Here is a 9,493-nt window from a genome sequence, read left to right as displayed (position 1 = left end):
GGAGGCTGGGCTTTAGATTACTGTTGATTTATCAGCTTCCTCAAGAGTTGGACTGGTTAGACTAATGTCTTATATGGGGTATAATTTCAGGAGAAAAGTCCTGTATCATGGGGGCAGACAAATGAAGCAAGTTAGTTCTGGTAGGAAACACAAGATACAACTCAGAGAAACAGCCTGTTAAGTAGAAACTTAAAGGGAATAAACAGGCACCAAAAGAATCCTGGGTTTAGGAGAAAAAGTCACCTGTGTATTATACTTTTTGTACCTACACTAATAAACCTAAATCCTATGCAGAGAAACTGAAGCAGTCTGGAAACAGTGCCAAATCTTCCCAGGCCAAGTTAGATGGGGAGCGGAAGGGGAAGAAAGAAAACTGTCTCTTTTACACTGCATTTCACCGTGACCTGATTACAGGCTTTTTGCAATCAATAGGAATCTTCCACTCTTTCTATTAGACTTTGGAGCCAGTGTGGTTCACTAGAACAGTTAAGGCGGGGGCGTCACAGGGGGCAGATGGAACGCCCTTCTTAGAAGTTAGTTTTGATAGTAGCAACTATTAAGGAAGAAAAAAAAAAAAGCAGAGAATATTAACTTGAAATGTAAGCATGATTCATCTTCTAATCACTGCATCTATCCCTGAAACTGTTGTCTCTTATTTAAATAAGCATAATAAGACTGTCCTTTATAAAACAGATAATCCTGAAAGTGTGTATCAGGAGCTAAGACATAGAGAGCTTATTTTCTCACTGTCTCATAATACAGAATCAGAAGATCAATTCAATGCCATTAGGAAGAATAAAATCCAACCCCAAAAAAGCAATACCTTTTCACACACCATTTAATTGGACTTTTAAATTAATTTCTCTGGGAAGCCAAGAACTTGAGAAGACACAAAAAGGGACCGGATAATTATGGAAACAATAAAAATTATACACTATATATTATTAATTTTGAGGAACAAATGTTTGGAAAATATGATAAATTTTATACTTCAGTTATTTAACTACTGTAAACTGACCAGCCCAAACTCACAAAGATAATGAGTAGTTACATTTTGTTTGCTGCAAATAAATAGTTAAGTGTAGTGATGTGGAAATATAAGAACTTCTGAAAGTAGAACAGATCTGAAACTTATGCAATAACTTGAGTGAAATACTGCCAGATAAAGAGATATTACATAAAGCACTACACATTGCAGTACTCTTCTTAATCTGATCTTACAGATCACCCCCAGAAAACAGATGAACCTTATATCTAGCACACCCTGGTAGTTTCAGAGCTTGGCAGCCTATTTACATTGGTGGAAGAGATCATTTATAAGTATTACACAGTTATTTATGCAAGTAAATCTTAAAAAGACAAAAGATTGCAGGAGACTCCACCCTGTAAAGTGTGTCAGAGTTAAAGGCACATCTGCAGATAGGCGGGAGGACACTGAACAGCTTCCACCACTGACTCCTTGATACATGGTACTGGGTCTTTGTTTTCCAGGACTGTCAGGCTTCATCAACTCCGCATGAAGAAAATGTTTTAAAATGCACAGACTTCTAGTCTGGAGCAAAAGCAATGAGTAACATTTACCAGATATTTTCACAAGGAGCTTTCATTAGCAGTAGCAGAGAGAGGTGTGCGCTTGCTGTGAAGCAGGTATTATGCCCAGCTCTCATCATTGGGTCAAACTCCGAGAAACAGAACTAGGAGGCACATACAAAATCTGTATTGTGTTTGCTCTAAAGCAGGTGTGTTAAACTAATTTTAACCAGGGGCCACATAAGCCTCATGGGCTGAATGTAATTTTAGGACTGTATAAATGTAGGAGTACTTACCCCTGCTCTAAAGGAAGCAAGGAGGTGAGAATATTCCAAACAAAAGCCTCATCATTGTGTCTTTGACCTAAGTTGTTTTCAGCATTATTACATATATCACACTAACTGAAAAACTACACATAAATATCATTTCATGTAAATTGAATGCATATTCTTGGAAAAGAAACATGGGAACTATGCAAAAAGAGGCAATGATTTGGGACAAGAAGGAGTATATCTAATTTGTAGTGAAACTACTTTGAGAAGGCAAGTACTTAGAACTAGCTTCATTTTCCATGTAGCCATTAACTTCTTTAATGAGAATCTGCTGGAACAAAGATGCAGCTATTCCAGAGCATGGCCAAGCATTGTTATTGCAGTTAAGGCTTAAGTGTGCTTTTAACTTTGAAGCTAGTCATGAAAGGAAGTTGTTGCATCAGTTGGAGTTCCCAACAATACCATCTTAGATTCCTGGCAATCAGCTTCTCTTGGGTAATGTCACAGAAAATAGTGAGAAGTGGCTGGGAGCTGGGGTCAGTGACAAGTTTAGGACACAAAATCAGAACCAGTTGGACCCATTGTCCTCAGGAGTGCGAGTGACATAAAGCTCTTTTGAGAAGACAGCAGTATTCTTCTCCCACTGGGAAAACAGCTTCTCCCTGTTTTGCTGCTTATTTTTAGCTTTGGTCAGAGATGTGAAAAGGCTAAGGTGGTACTCACTCCTCCCTGGCACCTCTCTGGCAGTTTCTAAGGACATAGCTTCATTTTGCCACATATACTCTCCGAGAGAAAGATCATTCATGGGTGTTAGCAATTGTTTCGGATAAGAAATGTCTGGGAAACAGCCATATGTGTGGAGGTCCATTTCAATGAGAATTAAATACCAATGCGACTAGAAGGTCATTCACATTTTGCCTTTGCTTTGGATACTGGAGATAATCTTATTCTTGTAAAAGTGTAGTTTATGCAGAATTAATAATAATGCCTGATGCTCCAGTTACATCTCCACTTTCTGAAAGCATCGGGCTTTGGTGTTTGATGAAAATATTGCCTTGTTTACTCCAGACTCACCTTAAACCCCCAACACAGAATTTACACGGCCTTTCTGCATTTCACTATTATAGAGGCCAAGCTATTAGTATGCCTACCCCCTCGTACTAACCCGAAATTATTAAATTAAATGTTTCTGATTATGGCTGTATTTCACTGTTTCTTGAACATGGACAGATCGATATAATTTCTAACCTGCCCATGCTTGCCGCCTGGGGGCTGTGAGTCATGTTTGTTTTAAAAGAGGCAGCACTCACAGACTGTCACTCACCTGGGTTATTAGAAACAGAGCACTTTAAGAATTACTCTGCCACCTCCTCGCCTCTAAATATAGCTAGTGTGCGTGGGTCTTAAGTGATTTAGCTAGTCTGAGAAAAGGTCTCATTCCAAATAATCAATTAAAAATCCATCATTTTAAGAACTATGTGGGCCTCAGGCCAAATGCATCTTGGATGTAATACCTTTGACTGGTTAATGCTGATATTAATTATTTGTATTACAGCTCCAGATCCTAACTCAGAATGATATTTCTTTGCACTAGCAAGTAGCAAGACTTGTTCCAAAGAGCAAACTATTTAAGCAGACATGATGGACAAAGAGCGGCAGCAGAAAATCATCATTATTCCCTGCTTCATGAAATGGAAACTGAAAGACAGATTCAATGACCTGCCAAGGGTCACATAGGAAAAAAAGTAATTCATAAATCCCAGCACAAGGTCTTAAGCCATGAGATTTCCTCTCATTCTTTAATCGATAATAAAACACCACAGATGTCTAAGAATCTAATATCTACAAAATTGCTCCAAGGTCTACAGAAGCTATACAATTAATTTCCATTAAGGAGCAATGTGATGCAAGAGCACTCTGTACTGACCAGAAAAGCAGGCCTTGCAGAATTTGCAGTTTTTTAATATTCTTTTGACAGAGAACATGAAAATCAGGGATGGTCTAACTAAAATAAAAATGAAGGGAAACAGTTGCCAAACCTTTGACCCAGGCTAAAAACAAAGTAACAAATTCAGGAAATAAACCAATTTAAGCAAAAAAAAAAAAAAAAAGTCTAGAAAAAGCAAAGTCTTTAAGTGAAAAAATTTATAATGGATTTTCCTTTTATAAATAAGAGCATTGTTTCTCAGTGTTATGTCTCTTGTTGGGGCTTTAGGGCTGTACTTAGCCACATCTTTTAACTCCCTATTCCCCTATTAGCACAAAGGATTACCAAGATAAATTCTCACAGATTCACCTGCCTGAAAGATTTGGATTTCAGGAAGAACACCAAGTATCAAAGAACTTGTAATATGATCACAAGAATCAACAAAGATGTATTGCATAAGTCAATATCTGCAAGTTGTAAAGAAGCAGCTAAGCGCTGTGGGAGACCCAGGCCCCATAGGGCCAACACAGGGAGCTTCTGTAAAAACCTGGACTACTTCTACCCAAATTGCTCTGTAGTCTCCTTAGGGTATTTGCAAGAATTGGTCTCAAGATGGAGCAGTATTTGCCTGACCATTGCCATCAGGAACTGAGAGAACTGAAGCCCTGACAGAAAGAATGCATAGACAATGACTTGGAGAGAGGCCCGAGGAGAAGCATTGTGTTGCACTGGTTTCTCTGATTTGGGGGGTCAGCTGCTTGCAATGGACTTCGCCTACTGCTTCGGCCAAACCAGCCCCCGCTTCCTGAAAGGGATTGTTATGAGAGTCTCTTCAACCCTGGAACAATAGCTGCCATCCAAAGATGTGTTCTCACCTGCAGCCTCAGTCACTCCTGTCCCCCATCTGTTCCCTCAAACAATGGCCAACGAAAAAGAGCATGCCCAGAAGCTCGCCAAGGGTCCTGAGGTCACCTAATGGACCAGAGAAAGACCCCTGAATGCTGGCCATGTAAGCACTGGCAAAAGAAAGCGTGGATCTTTCAAGCCTTCACAGTTTAAGCCTGGGTTGCAAAATCAAGGCAGAGACTGACCTCAAAAAATGGGAGTGAGGGGGGGTGAAGAAGCATAAGAGATGACTTCCGAATGGACACTGTCAAGATTTTCCCACCAGAGGATCCCGAACCATGACAGAGGACGGGCAGGACTCTACGGGACCAGAGACCAGAGGGATGCCTCTGAAGCTCAACTGGTGGTAAACGCATCCTCATTCCCACTTTATTTTCATTTTATTTCCCCGTTTCTTTTCCCTTTTTCTTACTCTCTCTCTCTATTGCATATTGCTTTATGGGCAAATTAATAAAGTAACATTGTTTGATTGAATCGTAACCCCTTGGCTTTTTGGTTGCCTTAATTTTGCGCTCTGAGATCAAGGTAAATGAACCATCGTGAGTCTATCATCGAGTGGACCGTGACAGTATTTCCACAAATGTAACAGGAATCATCACTAGGTTGTGCGGTACATAATCAGGCCTCAACACGTACAGAATTAACCTTTGAATCTTCCCACTACCCTTCCTTAAGTAATTAAAAAAAAAAAAAAAAAAGAAATTACTACTGTTCAACATAAGCCTGAATCTTGCAATGAGTTATGGTCATGTAGAAATTTGTGCACAATACACACACTATTGACATTAATGCAATTGCACAGTTAAGCATATATATCCACTTTTAGGTGTTGTGACAAGTCTGACTTTTATTTTATGCTTTCAAAGCACATCGCTAAACTGGAACATGTAGCTACTGCTCCAGTTAAAATATCAAATAGCAGTTCTCCTGTTATTTTTAATGAAGGGTGCTACATTTAGAGCACTGATGTCACAAGAAAAGTAGAAAAATTAAACCACATTTCATTACAACCTGTCCTAATCCTCCATTATTACTGACATGTAAATCAAATTGATAAAAGACTCTAAGTAAACCCCCGGCTAGTACATTTTAACCACCACTCATTCTGCCAAAAGACCTTACAATACAATAGTATTCTCCTTCCTTTCAGTGTTATACAACAAACTTTGATTGTCTAAGGAATTTACACAGGGAGCTCACCAGTATACTTTGTTAAAACTATTGCATGAAAGTGCTAAGTGAAAAATTAAGTTTGCTGCTTTATAAGAGATGTCAAGATTCCTGGCTGGCATGGACTTACTAGATGAAAACTTTGTCCCATCAGTGTTTATTCTGATTAGTAATTTCTAGCTGTTGTAGGGTAAAGGTTTTAGGAAATATATGCCATCGCTATCACTCTTTGCACTTGTGATAGTTACACTGCATATAGGCTCTAGTCACTCAACACCCACTCTACAAATCTTTATCAGAGGAAAAATTCAGGTTTGAAGGCAGTGCCACTACCGTGACTGGGCTTATTTTTCAAAAGCATAAAAATAATTGAAATTTTTGTGAGCCACTTAAACTGAGTGTGAGCCATATCCCACAAGTTAGAAAAAAAATCTTCTGGCTTCAATAGTATTTGGATCAAGTCTATTGCAGCGGAAGAAACAAGTCACCTACTCTTATTTCTGCAAGAATGGTAGTCAAAGGACTTGACTTCAAGTGAGTATCAGCCCATTAAGCAATAGTTATATTTTACATGTATTTGAACGTACTGTAAAAGGTCATGAAACTTTCTAGGTGGCTTGTTTATTCAATAAAACTTAGTAAAGGAAGGAAACTTGCACTGATGCTCATGGAATTAATGGAATGTCCACAGAATTTAACAGGACCTTCTGTGGAAGGCCAGTAGTACATTCAGGCAAATCAGGCCACTATAATGTGTCCTTCACCTCCCTCATGTAGCATTAATATCAATTTATCTGCCTTGTCACAGGAAGAGTAGAGGGAATACTGAGTGATAAGAAGGAGTGATACGAATCTGGCTTCAAAAGTAGAGTGGGCACAATTTCAGAATGGCTTTTTTAGAGCTTAAAAATGAAACTGCAACTGAAAAATCAGAACTAAATGACTGAAGTAACTTCATGAAAGATTTAAAGAAACATGAACTAAGAGTAATGTGGAACATAATTTAAATGTATGGGACTAGAATCCGTCCTTGGGTTATAAGGTTAGGCAGGGCAGATGAAGGTGTTCATTTATGCTGCTGAACAGCCATGAGCTTTGATTGCTGTAGACTGGGAGGGCAATGAAGTGACTGAATGCACCATGTAGGGTAGTGCTAACAGTTGGGAAAAATGAAAGAGGGATGGGAAAAAACTACATCCCCAAACTAGGGATAGTCACTCAACTATATTACAAGTTAATCATTCACCTGTGAAGGGATAAATCCTTCAGTCTTGCCCAGGAAGAACAGTCAGTTTCAGCACAAGGGAGGACAGAACTCGGCTTCCATGCTAGAGAAAGCATAACATCTGAAGCTTCCTCTTCAAAAGGCTGCCCATTGATAAGGATGGATTAAGTGTTTTAACAAGATGCTTGTGATAAAAAGCAGTCTGTGAACACCTGGGCATGGTACTCAGCAACAGGTTTCAACAGAACTACTGATATGAGACGGTTGTTGGCTTCTATGTCACCAAAGTCCAGATGATATGAAGCTTGAAGAACCATGTATGATTCAGGGACTTGAACTTCATTAACTTTAGATACAGAGTTTTCTGGAAAAGGATATTTAAAATTTACTGAACATGAGGTCTAAAGCAGCTGATCTTTTCATTGACTTCAGTAGGCTTCAGATCACACTCTAAAAGGTCAAAAGCTACTGCTCACAGACAAATTTCTGAAGCCCACAAGGCAGAAGTGGAGCAGCAAGTCTTCATCCCGGCTGTAATAATGTCAAGATGGTTAGTGACCAAAAATCGTAATCTGACAATTAATTGTTCAGCTGGCTGTTGAAACAAGTTCAGGATCTTAGTTCACTTCCTAGCAAATGACAGTATGTAACTGTCGCAGCAACATTTTTGTCAGGCTTCACAGGAGGATCCAAGAACAGGGTTGTCATCATCGCCTGGTTCTCCTCTAACCTCTTCTTGTAGTTCATTCAGGTCATCATTGATGTGGGTATAACAAGCTTTTCTGTTCCTGTCCTTGGAATAAGGAGGGGGGGAGCAACATACTATTATTTGCCCTTTCAGGAAGATTGTCATTTGCCAGCCCCACCTCAGATTTAGTTATCTGATTAATCAGTTAACTCTCTACTCAGTACAAAGCTTTACAAATTGAACTTGGCCCATATGGACCACGTTATTATCATTGAATCAGCTTTTATTTGTTTGTACCTCATGAACTATGCGTAACTGGCCAGAGTGTGACTGTATGTAAAGTGCTTCACTCTGTGCACAGCTGAGCAAGATTCTTATTCTTCATGATCCCTTACTGAGTCTGAACAGTACAACAAAAAACATAAAAATATATACACTCATAAAGTCCCTTAAAAAGGTTAAAGAAGGCTTTGAAAAATTTCTGTTGGAGATCTTCCTAGATGATTTCTCTGAGCTCAAATGAGCTATAAAGTTTAAGGAACAAAATACGTAAAAGGCGTGAATATGACTGCTATTGAATAACTTTTTGACAATTGTCAGTAAGATCATCTGATGAAGCAGAAACAAAGGAATTTCTTGGACAAGGCATTAAATTATTGGATCTGCACACACACAACTGGTTTTTGTTATTAAGAGCATGATTTTCAAGCATACTTCCACAAACACAGTATGAGTGCACACACATGCAGAATCTCGAGGAATTTAAATTAAATGCATCATAAAATAAACAAGCATTTTAAAAGAAGCAGTGAGGATGAAATGAAAATCCACCAAAGCAAATGAACTTATTCTGACATCAGGATGCATTAGTACCTGGGTCTCAACTGGATGCAGCCAAACAATCTCACTAGAAGTAGTGAAGCAACTTCACTACAATTTTCCCTTCTCTTAACATACATCTCATCCTTTATCTGTCTGAATTCCATTCCAGGGTTTTTGGAAAACAAATTACATTTAAAGGACACTTCCCACCTCCCAACAGCATTAAGAACATGAGACTCTATGATTCATTTCATTTTTTGGGTTCCACTCTCCCTCACAATATACAGATCCTCAGTTCGTAGCATCTTGTACCTTCTTACTTCACTAGAGCTATAAGTCTAGGTCATGATCTGCATACTCTCAGACATTTTTGCCAGGGCAATATGACATGGACTGAAAGAAAGATGTATCTCAGGTACCTTCACTTTGTTCTGTTCTTAGGATAGTCAATCACATTTCTCCAACTCTCTTCAACATGTAATCCCAACAAAATCCCTTATTCAGCTTCACAGGAAAGTAATTTTCTTGTACAAAGACAGTTCATGCTACCATTAGAGGCAAATATTGCCCTTTGCAAATAAGCATCTGTGGGGAAATTAGGATAAGCTGAAGAGCATCAAGAGCTCAGCTCTTGATGTAACCACCAGGCTGGAAAGTCAATTTTCTACAGAAAGGGGCAAAATCCTGCTGTCCTCAAAGTGGGAAGCTGATTATTGTTCCTTTAGGAACACTTTCTCATCCTCTCTTGCTGAAGAGCTCCCACAGTCATTTTATACATATATATATACATATTGTGATGATTCACTCTAGCTCCTGTCAAAGGTGCATTTTCCCTCAGCTCCAATATGCTCAAATAGACAGTAAAATGCCTCAGCCAATGGAAGAGTGGCTCATTCCTGCTGAAAGAAGGCATGGTTATTGCTTTGCAATCCTTCCACCTGTAAGCCGGCACA

Source organism: Streptopelia decaocto, assembly GCF_964273445.1.
Source record: "Streptopelia decaocto genome assembly, chromosome: 1".
Lineage (NCBI taxonomy): Eukaryota > Metazoa > Chordata > Aves > Columbiformes > Columbidae > Streptopelia > Streptopelia decaocto.
This window is presented reverse-complemented; position numbering follows the sequence as displayed.